The sequence below is a fragment of the Myotis nattereri genome (assembly GCF_964212035.1).
Source record: "Myotis nattereri genome assembly, chromosome: 4".
In the NCBI taxonomy this organism is placed as follows: domain Eukaryota; kingdom Metazoa; phylum Chordata; class Mammalia; order Chiroptera; family Vespertilionidae; genus Myotis; species Myotis nattereri.
In genome coordinates, this window is record NC_138079.1 from 506,583 (window position 1) to 522,500 (window position 15,918).

A 15,918-nucleotide genomic window follows, 5' to 3' on the forward strand; every position below is an offset into this window, starting at 1 on the left:
GGAAATGGGTACTGACATCTTCAGGGAATTACCGCTCGGTTGTAAAATTATGGAAGATTACCCTACTCTTTTGTGTATTCCAGATTTGGAACAATAAACATGTACCGCATTCTTTCTCTTTTAACTTGGAGACACGTTAAAAGTACAGAGGCGTGCAGAGGAAGACGTAACTAAGGCCTGTGTTCCCACACCCACAGCTCATCTCTAGTCTGTACCTGACCCGTGCCCAGCACGGCCAGGGGTGAACCCGAGGGCGGGCGGTGAAGGATTAAAGCAGACAAACAAGAGAAAAGAGTTGGGACCAGGTGGACACTGTCCTCGGATGGAGAGACAGCGCCACGGACTGCAAGCCGAGTCTTTACTTTATAGTCAGATCCAGGAGGCAAAGCAAGGGCAGGTCAAGATGTTTACAACGTTCTCGCAGGTTTCGAATCCACTCAGTCACCTGCACCTGAACTCGATCAAGCTTTGTTTGGGCAGCACTTGCGGCCCCTCCCGCAGCCCACGTCACTCAGCCACCTGGGACCACAGGTTCGGACCATGAGGTCAAGCTCACAGCCACAGCCTTTGGCTGTAATGTGCTGGGAGGGCTTTGCCTGGAGAGGACCGTGCCCTCTCACTAGTCCGAGGCTGGAACCTGCCCCAACGCTGTAGCCGCTCTCCCCACAGTGACCAGCAAAGCAAAACCGGGTGAGCGGGGGTTACAGGCGGACGCAGCAGATGAGCGCCCACCGGACAGCCTCAGAGCCTTGGGAGGGAGGCGGGGGTCATTTTTCCGGGGGGGAGAGCAGCAGGGTTGCACTCGGAGACTGGTTCTACCTTTCTCGGCAATGCATGTAGCACAGGTTCGCGGTGGGAATTATAGTCATTTCAAAAGCCAGTAACACACAGGACAGCATGTCTTAAAAGGTGAAAAAAATAACACCCTGCAAGCAAATGACCGGCTGGTCGCACCGCTGTTCCTGGCCAGGCGGGGAAGGGACCAAGTCCAGGTTGTATAGGAGGTGCTCCTGTTCCTGGGAGGCTGCACCTGAGCCCGGGGACAAATTCCCGCAAAAATAAAAGTGCTGTTGCCAGAGCACGTTCTTAGGGAAAGAGACGCCAGGGTGGGTGGGGGGACCCCTTTATCACCACCCTCAGGGACCCCAGAGTTTTCAGGTTAGTAAAAAGTCGCCTGGCTCAGATGGAAACTCTCCACAGCCCCACAAACTCTCACTTAGGCTGCAGGCGCCGTTGCCATAGTTACCCCTCCCGCGTCTTATCCCTGAGCGCTCAGTGGGCCTGACTGCTCTCAAGGGCAGCAGATGCAGAGGGACCACGTCCTGACCCCCCCCCCCCCCGGATGCTCCGAGTAAAGCAAGTCTGGTCTTGGTCTTAAGCAAGTGGATTGAAACACCTGGAATCACAAGCAAGTGAGTGTGAATCACGTCCACCAGCGCGGTGGGCCTCCAGCGAGATCGCCCTGCCTATGGCCTTCCTGCTGCCGGTGTCTTTTCACTCTTCCTCCCACTATAAACCCCCTAGAACATGAAGAGGCAGACCCACAGTGGGAGCTGAAGAGAGAGGGCATCATGCAGTGTGCAAAGAGTAAGGCAGGCCCCGTCCCGGGGAGCAGGGCCCGTCCCGGGGAGCAGGGCCCCATCCCGGGGAGCAGGGCCCATCCCGGGGAGCAGGGCCCCATCCCGGGGAGCAGGGCCCCATCCCAGGGAGCAGCGTCCCATCCCAGGGAGCAGCGTCCCATCCCGGGGAGCAGCGTCCCATCCCGGGGAGCAGGGCCCCATCCCAGGGAGCAGCGTCCCATCCCGGGGAGCAGAGCCCCATCCCGGGGAGCAGCGTCCCATCCCGGGGAGCAGCATCCCATTCCGGGGAGCAGCGTCCCATTCCAGGGAGCAGGGTCCCATCCCGGGGAGCAGGGTCCCATTCCGGGGAGCAGCGTCCCATTCCGGGGAGCAGCGTCCCATCCCGGGGAGCAGCGTCCCATTCCGGGGAGCAGCGTCCCATTCCGGGGAGCAGGGTCCCATCCCGGGGAGCAGGGTCCCATTCCGGGGAGCAGCGTCCCATTCCGGGGAGCAGCGTCCCATTCCGGGGAGCAGGGTCCCATCCCGGGGAGCAGGGTCCCATTCCGGGGAGCAGCGTCCCATTCCGGGGAGCAGCGTCCCATCCCGGGGAGCAGCGTCCCATCCCGGGGAGCAGGGTCCCATCCCGGGGAGCAGCGTCCCATCCCGGGGAGCAGCGTCCCATCCCGGGGAGCAGGGTCCCATCCCGGGGAGCAGCGTCCCATCCCGGGGAGCAGCGTCCCATCCCGGGGAGCAGGCCCCGTCCCGGGGAGCAGGCCCCGTCCCGGGGAGCAGTGCGGTCCATGGGCTCCCTGCTGCCCCCCGCGTGGGCCGTCCCCACGGTGACCGCACCTGCTGGACAGGAAGAAGGACAGGCACTGGCGGGATGATGTCACTGAAACGCCAGTAAAACGGACTGAGAACAACACGAACATAAATCAGCCACATGATCCAAAGTCATCACAGGGACAGCGGCCTAGACTCCCGGGGAAGACAGACAGACAGACAGACAGACCCCAGGACGGAACAGAGCGCAGAAAGAGGTGGAACCTGGTGCTTGGAAGGAGGAAAGACTTGGTGGCTGAGAAACTGCCCACCTGCCCAGGGAAGGCCGGGCCCTGCGTTTCCGCCCTGGGAGAGGGACTCCGCCTGGCAGCGACTCGGGAACAAGGTGCAGGCTCTCCTATGAACCAGGAAGCTGTCCTTTAAAAATGCAAATGTGGGAAAAGAAATAAATAAAGATACAAATGTCAGCCCAAGCTGGTGTGGCTCAGTGGATAGAGCGCCGGCCTGCGGACTGAAGGGTCCTGGGCTCCATTCTGGTCAAGGCACATGCCTGGGCTATGGGCTCCATCCCCAGTGTGGGGTGTGCAGGAGGCAGCCAGTCAATGATCCTCCCTCATCATTGATGTCTCTATATCTCTCTCCTTTCCTCTCTGAAATCAACAAAAATATATACATATATATAAAATACAACTGAGATGAAAAACGACAATTGTCACTGCATTCAATTTAAAGAATTTTGTCCAATGAAATACAAACTTGGGAAGCAGGTGGCTGCCTAGGAGAAGATATGAGCCATGACTAAAACCCGCAGGGCGTTAAAAGCAGAATACGCCAACGGCTCCCACAGCCAGCAGAGATGAAATTGGGAGCCGTCTGGAAAGATGGATAAAAGATGTGAACAGGCAGGGGGTGGACAAAGGCTGGCAAATACTGAAGAGAAACTTGGCCTCACTAGGAGGCAGATAAATAAAAATTAAAGCAAAGGTGACACCCACTTCCCACCCAGCAGATTGGCAGAGTGGCAGGGACACGGCAGCCGGTGTCCAGGACATTCTAGAAAGCGTCTGGCAGGACTCGGGGATAAGGAGTTGGTGCCCGACTCAGACTCAGTTGTTATCTCAGAAATTCCCGCACGGGCACCAGTCAGTAATTCTCTCTCATCATTGGTGCTTCTCTCTCCCTCGCCCTCTCCCTTCCTCTCTGAAATCAATAAAAATACTTTAAGCCCTGACTGGTGTGGCTCAGTGGATAGGGCGTCGGCCTGCGGACTCAAGGGTTCCGGGTTCGATTCCGGTCAAGGGCATGTACCTTGGTTGCGGGCACATCCCCAGTGGGGAGTGTGCAGGAGGCAGCTGATCAATGTTTCTCTCTCATCGATGTTTCTAACTCTCTATCCCTCTCCCTTCCTCTCTGTAAAAAATCAATAAAATATATTTTAAAAAGCCGAAACCGGTTTGGCTCAGTGGATAGAGCATCGGCCTGCAGACTGAGAGGTCCCAGGTTCGATTCCGGTCAGGGGCATGTACCTGGGTTGCGGGCACATCCCCAGTGGGAGATGTGCAGGAGGCGGCTGATCGATGTTTCTCTCCCATCGATGTTTCTGACTCTCTATCCCTCTCCCTTCCTCTCTGTGAAAAATCAATAAAATATATTTAAATATATATATATATATATACATATATATATATATATATATGTATATATATATTTTTTTTAAAAAATACTTTAAAAATAAACATAAAAGAGAAATTCCTGCACAGGTATGAAGGCAGGTTACACAGGATGTTCATCCCAGTGTTGACGGTAGTGTGAGCCTGAGATGTGCGAGGGGTGGGTGTGCAAAATGTGGTGGACGTGCCCTGGCCGGTTTGTTCAGTGGCTAGAGCATCGGCTTGTGGACTGAAGGGTCCTGGGTGCGATTCTGGTCAAGGGCACATACCTCGTTTGCAGGCTCAATCTGCGGCCCCAGTCAGGGCACATGCAAGAGGCAGCCAATCCATGTGTCTCTCACTCATCAATGTTTCACTCTCTCTGTCTCTCCCCTTCCCTTCCTCTCTGAAATCAATAAAAATCTATTTTAAAAAATCAATGGAAAAATATCCTCCAGTGAGGATTAACCAAAAAAATAATGTGGTAGCCGTGGTATGCTATGCAGGTAGAAGCAATACATATATTTAACATATATGTACTCAGCAGTATAGGCATATCATAAAAATATAATGCTGTGGAAGAAAGAAGTAAGAAATAGAGTATATGGCATATATCATTAATGTAGATTAAAGCACATAGGCATGCAATGCAAAACGATATATTTTACAAGAACGTATGCATGTTTTATAACCTGGATCAAACATATTAAAGTGATGGAAGAAAAATAAGATGAGTGAGTACGGTTAAAAGAAACTAAAATGAACGAACCATTAATCGGCATTACAGAGCTGCTCTTGACAGTAAGCAATGAATTGAGAGGTCTGAGTAATTAATTTTTCTCCAACTGAAGCCTAATATGAAAAGTTAAAAAAATATAAAACATATGCTTATCTAGCATTAACCACCTTGAAAACATTACATTAAAAGTAACGGATAGCCGAAACCGGTGTGGCTCAGTGGATAGAGCGTCGGCCTGTGGACTGAAAGGTCCCGGGTTCGATTCCGGTCAAGGGCATGTGCCTGGGTTGCGGGCACATCCCCGGTGGGGGGTGTGCGGGAGGCGGCTGATCCATGTTTCTCTCTCATCGATGTTTCTGACTCTCTATCTCTCTCCCTTCCTCTCTGTGGAAAATCAATAAAATATATTAAAAAAAAAGTAACGGATAATTGCAAAAAAAATGGTAAAAATACACATAAGGGACAACTGCCATTCTGGGTATTTAAAGTTGGCATGAACCCTGGCTGGTTTGGCTCAGTGGATAGAGCGTCGGCCTGTGGACTGAAAGGTCCCGGGTTTGATTCCGGTCAAGCCCAGGCTGTGGCCTCAATCCCCAGTGTGGGGCGTGCAGGAGGCAGCCGATGGATGATTCTCTTTCATCACTGATGTTTCTCCCTCTCCCTCTCCCTCTCCCTCTCCCTCTCCCTCTCTCTCTAAAATCAATTAAAAAATATTTTTAAAAAAAAGATGGATGAGCTGAAGGGTTCTGAAGGGGATAAAGAAAAACAAGCAAGTGCCACAAATATGTTATTCTTTCCAAGCCAAGGTGTAACTTTACATCATCCCAATCAAAATGCCAGTGGGATTTTCCTTAGGAAAAAACTGATAGAAAGTCCGCTACATATAAAGACCGATTCTATCAAAGAATAACTTCAAAAGGAAGAGCGGAGCCCGCTGGTGTGGTTCAGTGGTTGAACGTCTACCAGTTGAAATATATTAAAAACAAACAAACAAACAAGACATTTCTGCGGAATCTGCTCTGTGGAAAACACAGGCAAATCCGTCTCCTGCAGCAGCAGCCGGAAAGAGAGACTTAAAGCAACGGGGCCACGAACAATTTAAGAGAACAACCTCGCGGAGCATGAGACGGGAGCAGCACTGCTGTGGGTCACGGTGAGCTGACAGGGTTGTTTTTTCTCTGTTATAACAAAGGTACGCAAACCTCTCTCTCTCTCTCTCTCTCTCTGGAAAGAAAGACTACAATGAAGGTGTTGTGGTTAAAGACGAGGGCAAAATAGAAAGAGCTGGTAGAATACGATCAATGAAGCTAAAACCACCTATACATGGGGATGACTGCAAGGCACCTCCAAATTAAATCCCATGTCTAGAACTAGAACTAGATCTAGAACTAGGGCCCATGTCTGGGGCCTCGAGCAGACCCATCTCGGCCCTGGGGAAGCCCCAAGAACCACTCTGGTACCATGGCACTGCTCACCTTCGAAGGTGCTGAAATGGAAGTCCCGGAGGCCCCCAAGGGCGGCCTGGGTCTCCAGGAGGTTCTCCCTCCAGGCTGAGCCCGGCCTGTTGGCATGATTAGTACCAGAAGGAAAGCAGAAACGTTCCTTCATCAAGTGGGCACGGAAGGCAGAGAACTTTAGGGAGAGACTGCCTCTAATTTCACCAATGAAGGCGTCAATGGCACTTTTTTAGAGAGAGTGGGAGGGAGCGGGGGAGACAGAGAGAGTCCCAGGTTCAATTCCGGTCAAGGGCACCTCCCTAAGTTGCAGGCTCGATCCCTGGTTCTAATTTGGGAGGCAACTAATCGATGTGTCTCTCTGTCTCTCCCTCTCCCTTCTACTCTCTCTAAGAATCAATGGAAAAATATCCTCGGGTGAGGATTAACAACAAAAAATAAAATAAAATCAAGGGAAAAGTATCTTCGAGTGAGGATTAACAAACAAACAAAATAATTAATCTAAAACTTAGTCTGAAAGTGAAAAGAAGACCATGTGCTGTTGGATGAAGACAGATGAACCAATGGAACAGCATAGGGAGGCCCCACAGAGCTACGCACACTGGGCCCCCTGATTTATGACAGTCACCAGTGCAGCTCAGGGGAAACGGATGCCCTATTCTGAATGGTGTTGGAACAACTTAATATTAACATCAACTAAAAAGACCCTACTAACATACTCTGCCTTATAACACACTCAAAAATTAATGTGAGAGTAAATCACAGACCTAGATGTGAAAAGTAAACCTACAATACTTCTAAAAAACACATCAGATAATATCCTCATGGAATTGGGGCAGGTCAAAACATTATACCTGGGGCACAGATGAATTAACCATAAAAGAAAGACACGTTGGCAAATCACACTTCGTCAAAATTAGAAACTTCTGCTTATCAAAAGCCCTGTAAAATAAAATCATATGTCCACCAAGAGAATCGTACAGGATATTTATAGCCGTTTCATCGTAACAGTCAAGCACGGGAAGTGGCCCACGTGCCTGTCGGCAGAAGGGATAAATAAACCATGTACATATGGGCGATGACTGGGCAGCTTTTCTATATTTTTGAAATTTTTCGTAATAAGATGTTGGGCAGAAAAGTACAGAAGAGGAACCCACACCGCGGGGTGCTGAGAGCTTCTGGGTTGTGCTGGGCATTTCCATCTGGAATGGATTCGTGGGCTGGCAAAGGCCCGCAACACATTACATAATATCATTTCTATTTCGTCTTATATAGCATAGCTGCATAGTTTATAATATAGCGTAGCTGCATATTTTCAAATTTAGCATGCATTTTATTGATTTCTTTTTAGAGAGAGGAAGGGAAGGAGAGAAGAGGAGAGAGAGAAGCATTGATGTGAGAGAGACACATGATTGGTTGCCCCCACACATGCCCCAACCGTGATCAAACCTGAAACCTGAACATGTGTCCTTCCCGTGCTGGGCCAGCGCTCCAACAGGCTGAGCCACAGGCCAGACAGCGCTGTGTTTTACTAAATCATGAATTTTACTCGATCACATGGCGCCTGTGAGTGGTAGAGCCAAGGCCAGGAGCTATTCGATGAGATTTTTAGGGGGACGTGGGGTTGTCTGACTTTTTCACAGTTGCTCTTTGGGTCCAGGTTACCAAATAGCATAGTTATTTTAAAAACATGGAAAACACACAAATAACTGTAGTCAGCAGTCATTTGAATGCACTTCTCTGCCCTTTAAGTTGGAAATTTCTTATATTCCTGAAACTATTTCTAGAATTTCTTTTCTTTTTTTTTTTTTTACCCCAAATGCAGGCTGTATTTTTACAGATGTTAAGTGATTTGAAGTACAAAAAATGAAGGTAATGATTTCACTTATATATGCGGGATATAAAAGTGAAAGCAACCAATGAACAAACAAAACACTCCCATAGACACAGACCACAGTGGTGGTGACCAGAGGAAGGGGGTGGGGTAGCAAAGGGCAAAGGTGTGAAACACATGGCGATGGACGGAGATTGGACTGTGGGTGTAGCATAGAAATGTACACTTGAACCTTGTATCATGTCATTGCAATGTCACCCAAATAAATGTCATTTAGAAAATGAAGGCCGAAACCGTTTTGGCTCAGTGGATAGAGCGTCGGCCTGCGGACTGAAAGGTCCCAGGTTCGATTCCGGTCAAGGGCATGTACCTGGGTTGCGGGCACATCCCCAGTGAGGGATGTGCAGGAGGCGGCTGGTCGATGTTTCTTTCTCATCGATGTTTCTGACTCTCTATCTCTCTCCCTTCCTCTCTGTAAAAAATCAATAAAATATATTAAAAAAAATTTTTTAAAAAAAGAAAATGAAGGTAATGGGTGGCTTTCCAGTGGGAAGTATGAAGACATTTATTTTTTTACTAGAGGCCCAGTGCACGAAATTTGTTTATGTGGAGGGAGGGAGGGTCACCTCAGCCCAGCCTGCACACTCTCCAATCCAGGACCCCTTGGGGGATGTCCGACTGCCAGTTTAGGCCCGGGGATCAGACCTAAACCAGCAGTCGGACATCCCTTTCACAACCTGGGACCACTGGCTCCTAACTGCTCACCTGCCTGCCTGCCTGCCTGCCTGATCATCCCTTACTGCCCCCTTCTGCTGGCCTGGTCATCCCAACTGCCCCCCTGCCAGCCTGGTGCCCCACAAAGCCTGCTGTTCAGTCGTTTGGTTGTCCCTCACTAACTCCCCTGCCGGCCTGGTGCCCCACACTGTGTGCTGGTCATTACTGTTACTGTGATGGTGTCCTGGACAATTTGCATATTCCTCTATTATTGGTATAGATTAATTTAAAATACATTTTTATTGATTTCAGAGAGGAAGGGAGAAGGAGAGAGAGAGATAGAAACATCAATGATGAGAGCAAATCATGGATCAGCTGCCTCCTGCACGCCCCCCACTGGAGATGGAGCCTGCAGCCTGGACATGTGCCCTGACCGGGAATGGAACCATGACCTCCTGGTTCATAGGTCGACGGTCAGCCACTGAGCCACGCTGGCCAGGCTGAAGACATCCTTTTAAAAGAAGATGAGGGTCACACTTGGGCTGTGGGGACCGAGGCACTGGTACTGGCCAGGACAGCACAGATCTTCGGGGCTGAGTGACAGGCAGACGGAACAGCCCTTTGCCGGGAATGTTCCCTCTATTCACATTCCCTCCCATGTTCCCTCCCTGAGCCCCAGGGGAGCAGTCCCACCCGGCTGCTGCCTCCATGACTGCAGGGACCTCCTGGACCATCCGCCCCATCCAATCGACGGATCCTCACTCTTGGGGGTTTGGAAAGCTGCCAGAGAGGGCTGAGTAGTTGTGGTGGGAGCTAGACTCCCCTAGGGAAAGCCTCATGCAGATGCCGTAGGACGTAGGAGTGGCGGCAGGAGGCAGCCAAGCCAGGCACCAGCAGGAGCCAGGAAGCTGTGTGCATGGAGCTCAGAGGGCTGACAGCTGGTGGGGAGTGTCCTGAATGGACATATGAGGAAATCGAGGCAGAAAAGCATGAAGTCTCTAGGGCCCTCCTTGGCCACTTGACTGGGCCCCTTCTCCTTCCTCAGGCCACCTGTGCCCCGTCCTGGGAGTTTGTGGAGTCTGGCTCTGCCCGAGGGTCCCAGTTGACCCCAATGTCCTATAATTACTTACAGCAGGGGTCCCGGAGCCAGCAATACCGGCGTCCCCCCGGGAACTTAAGGCCTGAGGCAGCCGAGCCACGTCATAACCATAACACAGACAGACAGTGAGTGTGCAATCACACAGGGCTTACCGCCAGGCTCTGGTGGTTCCCAGCACCAGCCCGACCACCGGTGGCGCACACCGACAGGGACGTGGACGGGACGGCCGCAGTCAGCTCGGGCACGGCCCGGGGAGTCCTCCTCGGGGCAGGAGACACCGCGTGCCGAAAGTCCGGGGTTTGTATGTGTCGGGTAAGCCCGCTGGTCCTCATCGGTGGCTGCCAGGCTGCGGCCTTCGGGCCGGTGTGACAAGGTTCTAAGGGTACAGGTTTGGGCGTTCACTCGTTTGGGAAAGTAGGGTTTGTTTATGTCACTTCACACAGTTTGCAATGTTCAAACTCGGGGGGTCTTATGGCAAATACAACTGTAACTAACACCAAGGTCCTAGCTCACAACCCCACGGACAGAGGAGAAAGAATGTCCCCCAGAGAGAAACAGCTGCAGTGAGTTGAGGCTTGAAAACCAGCAGGGACCCCACCAGAAAGGGCCTCCCCAGCCACCGGGTGCTTGACCTTTGTCCCCAAAACAGGGGTGCACTGAGGTGCTGTCCCCAGGCGAGGGGGTGGCCATGGTGAGGTCTGCATTGACAGAGAGTGCCCTGGGTCTCGGGGGGAGCCATGGGAGGCGGGGCTGGGGGGCTCCCGGGTGCAGGGCGATGGCAGCCTGAATGGGGCGGCAGCGGGGGATCCAGAGGTGTGGACAAGGTGGAGAGGTACTTGGGAGAACTCAGGACTTGGTGATGAATTGGGTGTGAGGGGCGAGGGAGAGGAAAAGACTGGACTGACAGCCTGGGGGGCTGCGTTGATGCCCCAGTGGACACGCCGTGGAGGGAGCCCCTCAGGTGGGGAGGCCTCGGGCGGGCGTGTGGCCTGTGCAGCCTCAGAGGGTCCTGTGCCCAGGGGCCCACCACTCCTGATAAAGCAGGGTGTCCCCCCCAAAACGTCTACACACCTAGCAGCCGATAGCTCAATTGAAGTGTCTTTCTTATCAGATTTAACGCATTGGAATTAATCATTATTCAAAGTGTGTAGGCCCGGCCGGCGTGGCTCAGTGGGTGAGCGTCCACCCATGAACCAGGAGGTCAGGGTCCGAATCCAATCAGGGCACAGGCCCGGGTTGTGGGCTCAATCCCCAGTGTGGGGCGTGCAGGAGGCAGCCCATCCATGATTCTCTCATCACTGATGTTTCTCTCTCTCCCTCTCCCTTCCTTTCCTAAATCAATAAAAATATATTTAAAAACAGAGTGTGTCTACATTTTGGGGGGGACGCCCTGTATTTGAACAAGGAGCTCCACACTGGCTTTGCACTAGGCCCCACGAATTATGGAGTTGGTCCCGCCACCAAGCCTTTGGGGGTGCGGCATTGGGTGGAGCTCAGAGAAATAAGGGTTTGGGGAGGGTTCCCTAAAGTGCTTTTTCGGGGTGCTGGCAGGTGTGGTGGGAGGCGGAGCAGAGCCACACAGTGGGGCGTCATGGTCAAGTGCATGGAGGAAATGCCAGGGGACGCAGGTGGTTAACATGATGATGAGCTGCATTGTGAAAGGGAACCTCTGGGCCTTGGTCCCCCTCTGGAATTTTGAATTTTGGGGGTGGAGGGAGCGTCATTGTTATGCTAACGACATCGTATGGGCTGGGGTGGGGGTGGGGTGCCCAGATGGCCTCTGGGTCAAGGTTGATCTTCGGAAAGACCAAGCCTGAAATGAGCGGTTGGAAGTTCTGCCCACCCTACCCCCAAGGTGGGGAGGGCTGGAGGGCCAGTTCTCTTAGGTGACTGTTGACTTAATCTTTCATGCTGATATAATGAAGCTCCATTAAAAAAACACAGACCAAAAGCGTAGGCCTCAGGGCCTCAGGGGGGCGTCCTGGCTGCTGAGCACACGGTTCAGGGAGAACGACACCTGGGTTTTAGGAGGCGAGCGCATGTGTCCTCTCGGCTTGCTATGTCCCTTTCATTTAGTGCTTCCTGCCTTGAATTATATATATATTATTGCTTTCAGAGAGAAAGGGAGAGATAGAATCACTGCCCGGCTGCTCCCTGCACGCCCCACACTGTGCCCTGACCAGGAATCGAGCCTCGACCTCCGGTCCATAGGTTGACGCTCACCACTGAGCCACACCGGCCGGGCTGCATTGCTTTCTTTATAATAAAACTGTGATCACACGTGTAGGGCTGTTGGTGAGTTGTGAGTCACCCTGGTGAAAGGTGGACACTGAGGGGGAGGGACCCCATTTTACAGCTGGTCAGTGGGAAGAGCAGTGGTCCCCCACACGGGCGGCTGGTGTCTGAGGGGGCAGCCTGAACAAGGACCTCACCTGGACCTGTGGGGCCTGCACTACCTCCGGAGCTGGGACCAGCGATGGACTGAATTGTAGGTGGTGCTGAGCAGCGGCGCTGTGCTGGGTAGAGGGGTGCACCCGCCCAGGCCTTGCTCCCAGCGGAGGGACCTGGAGCTGCCCCACACTGTCCTTCCCCTCACCCCTGGCACAGCCTGCACCGTGGCCAGAGCAGCGTGCCCCCACCTGCCCGCCTGCCCGGGCAGCTCAGCTCTATGGGTCTGCAAGGCCAGGGCGCCGGTCACTCCCTCACAGGTGGCGCTTCCCTAGCATTCCCTCCAGCCGCCTGCACACTCCCCTCCAGCCGCCTGCACACACCCCTCCAGCCGCCTGCACACTCCCCTCCAGCCGCCTGCACACTCCCCTCCAACCGCCTGCACACTCCCCTCCAGCCGCCTGCACACTCCCCTCCAACCGCCTGCACACTCCCCTCCAGCCGCCTGCACACACCCCTCCAGCCGCCTGCACACTCCCCTCCAGCCGCCTGCACACACCCCTCCAGCCGCCTGCACACTCCCCTCCAGCCGCCTGCACACTCCCCTCCAGCCGCCTGCACACACCCCTCCAGCCGCCTGCACACTCCCCTCCAGCCGCCTGCACACTCCCCTCCAGCCCCCTGCACACTCCCCTCCAGCCACCTGCACACACCCCTCCAGCCGCCTGCACACTCCCCTCCAGCCGCCTGCACACTCCCCTCCAGCCGCCTGTTCCCAGGGAACTGGACCTGGACAGCACCAGGACCCTCCACCCAGGGAACAGCGTGCAGCCTTCCCAGCGTGCCCCTGTGCAGGGAGGGTGCGGACTGGCTCTCAGAACCAGGGCCGGGCTGACGCAGGGGCGGGCGGGGGCCTGCTCTCCCGGCTCGTCCTGCACAGGGTGCAGGGGCCGCACTGATCCTGGGGGCTGCTCACATCTCTGGCTGCAGAGGCTTCGTGGGGGTTTCCCTGGGAGTTTGGCACTTACCTTTATGTTCTCAAGGAGGCACTCTTTCTCTTTTCCTTTCTTTTTCTTTCCTTTTTTCTTTTTCTTTTTTTGTTAATCCTCACCTGCGGGTTTTCCCATTGGTTTTTAAAGGGAGTGGGTGGGAGAGGGAGAGACAGAGAGAAACATCAATGAGAGAGAGACACATGGACCTGTTGCCTCCTGCACGCACCCCGACTGGAGCTGGGGGTCAGGCTTGTAACCCAGGTACGTGCCCTTGACTGGAATCGAACCCGAGACCCTTCAGTCCGAGGGCCAACATTCTCTCCGCTCAGCCAAACTGGGTAGGGCAGGAGGTACTCTTTTTACCATCGTTGGACGGAATTAGAAAGAGAAGTTTAAGGAACTTGCTCGAGATTTAAAGTGGCAGAGAGAGAGGATTCACGTTTCCAGGTTTTAAAAGTCACTACAAAGCTGCAAGGAAGCAAAGCAGCGTGGGACTGGCTGGGACAGACTGAGCTCAGGAATAGGCTCTTTCCTTTCTGGTCGGCTGACTTCCTGACAGGGTGACCGGACAGTCCAATGGGGAAAGAAGGGAGGAAGCCGACGATGGAGCCACGTCATGCCCACGCGCAAAAGAACGAAGTCGCTGTCACACCACACAAGCAATTCATTCACAGTGGATCCGAGGCCCAAGAGCAAGAGCGAAAGCTATAAAGCTCTCAGAAGAAAACGTAGCAATAAATCGCCATGAATTTTGATTAGGGATGTAATAACAAACACATGCAACAAAAGGAAAAATCTATTTAATTGGATTAAGCTGGGTTCCCTCCAGATTTAGAACTTTTGTGCTGCAATGACACCATCAAGACAATGAGAAGAGCCCGGCCGGCGTGGCTGGGTGGCTGAGCATCGGCCTACGAACCAGGGAACGTGGTTCGATTCCTGGTCGGGGCACATGTCCGGGTTGCGGGCTCCATCCCCGGTGTGAGGTGTGCAGGAGGCAGCTGATTAATGATTCTCTCTCATCATTGATGTTCCTATCTCCCTCTCCCTCTCCCTTCCTCTCTGAAATCAATAAAAATATACTTTAAAAAAAAAAGACAATTAAGGAAGAAAAAAAATGCATGTGATCTTCTGGCCCTGGTATAACACTGCTAGCATTTGGATGAATTTCCTTCTAGTCTTTTCACTGTTAAAGACAACATCTCCATGTGCTCAAAGTGTACGAGGGACCAGCATCTCGGAGGGGTTTTGTTGCTGTTTGCTTGTTTTTACTGTGCGTCTCCCCAGCCTTTATCCTAACCTGCTGCCAGGGCTGGCACACGGCCTGCAGGAAACCAACAGCCCGGCCGGGTGTCTGGGCCTGTCCGTCACAGCTCGGCCACGCCTTGGGGAGCAGGTGCTCGCGGTGAGGGAGCTGGAAATATGTGGTAATGCCCGCGGCCCATCCCCTCCTCGGCAGAGAATGCACCTGGTCCAGCCAAGCTCGTTAGGAGTGTCAGGTGCCAGGAACGTGCCTGCCTAGGCCATGGCACCAGCATCCGTGGTGTGCCATCCATTCTTAGAGGTGTGCTCTAAGAATCGGTGCTTCCGCCCCACTGGCGTGGCTCAGTGGCTGAGCATCGACCTGTGAACCAGGAGGTCGTGGGTTCGATTCCCAGTCAGGGCACATGCCCTGGTTGCAGGCTCGATCCCCAGTGTGGGGCGTGCAGGAGACAGCCAATCAATGCTTCTCTCATCATTGATCTCTCTCTCTCTCTCTCTCTCTCTCTCGCTCTCCTCCCTCTCTCTCTCCCTTCCTCTCTTTTATATATAAAAGAATCCATGGATCCTGTGGAACATGGCACCACAATGGTCCAGCAGGTGCCCAGGGGAGCGAAGGGCTAGACCAGGGGTGGGCAAACTTTCTGACTCGAGGGCCACAATGGGTTCTTACACTGGACCGGAGGCCGGAACAAAAGCATGGATGGAGTGTGTGTGTGAACTAATATAAATTCAAAGTAAACATCATTACATAAAAGGGTACGGTCTTTTTTTTTTTTTAGTTTTATTCATTTCAAACGGGCCGGATCTGGCCCGCACGGCTGGCTAGTGGGTCACCGCCTGAGGCTGATATTAGCAACTCAGAACGTGCTCATTTGTTGGGCTCACAGAAATGGAAGCCGAGGGAAAAGAAAGAGCGGGAGTGATGGGGGGGGGGGGGGGACAAAGGGAGGGAGAGGGGGAGGGGGAGGGGGAGGGGGGATGAGGAGAGGGGGTCACACTCTGGGGGTGGGGGGTGCACTCCTCCCCCCGACGGCCCAGCCGCCCCAGCCCCGCAGCTGGACAGGACGCCCCGGCACCCCCAGGGGAATGGGCGGTGGAGGCTCCGGGAAGACTGGCACCCCACCTGTCACCCTGGGCCCCCACGCCCTCGGCGGCCACCCGCGCGAGGCCGCACCACAGAGAAGGACCCAGCCCTGTGAACCCGGGAAAGGGCAGCCAGAACCGGCCGGGCTCTCCCAGAAACATCAGGGTCCAGAGCTGGTCGGTGTAAAAGCCCATTTCCACGGTCCGGCCCGACCGCTGGCTCCGGTGGCTGCAGGGACCAGCGCGCCCCTAGCGGCCAGGCCTGGGAGTGCCGGTGGCAGGAGGGACCAGCGTGCCCCTAGCGGCCAGGCCTGGGAGTGCCGGCGGCTGGAGGGACCAGTGCGCCCCTAGCGGCCAGGCC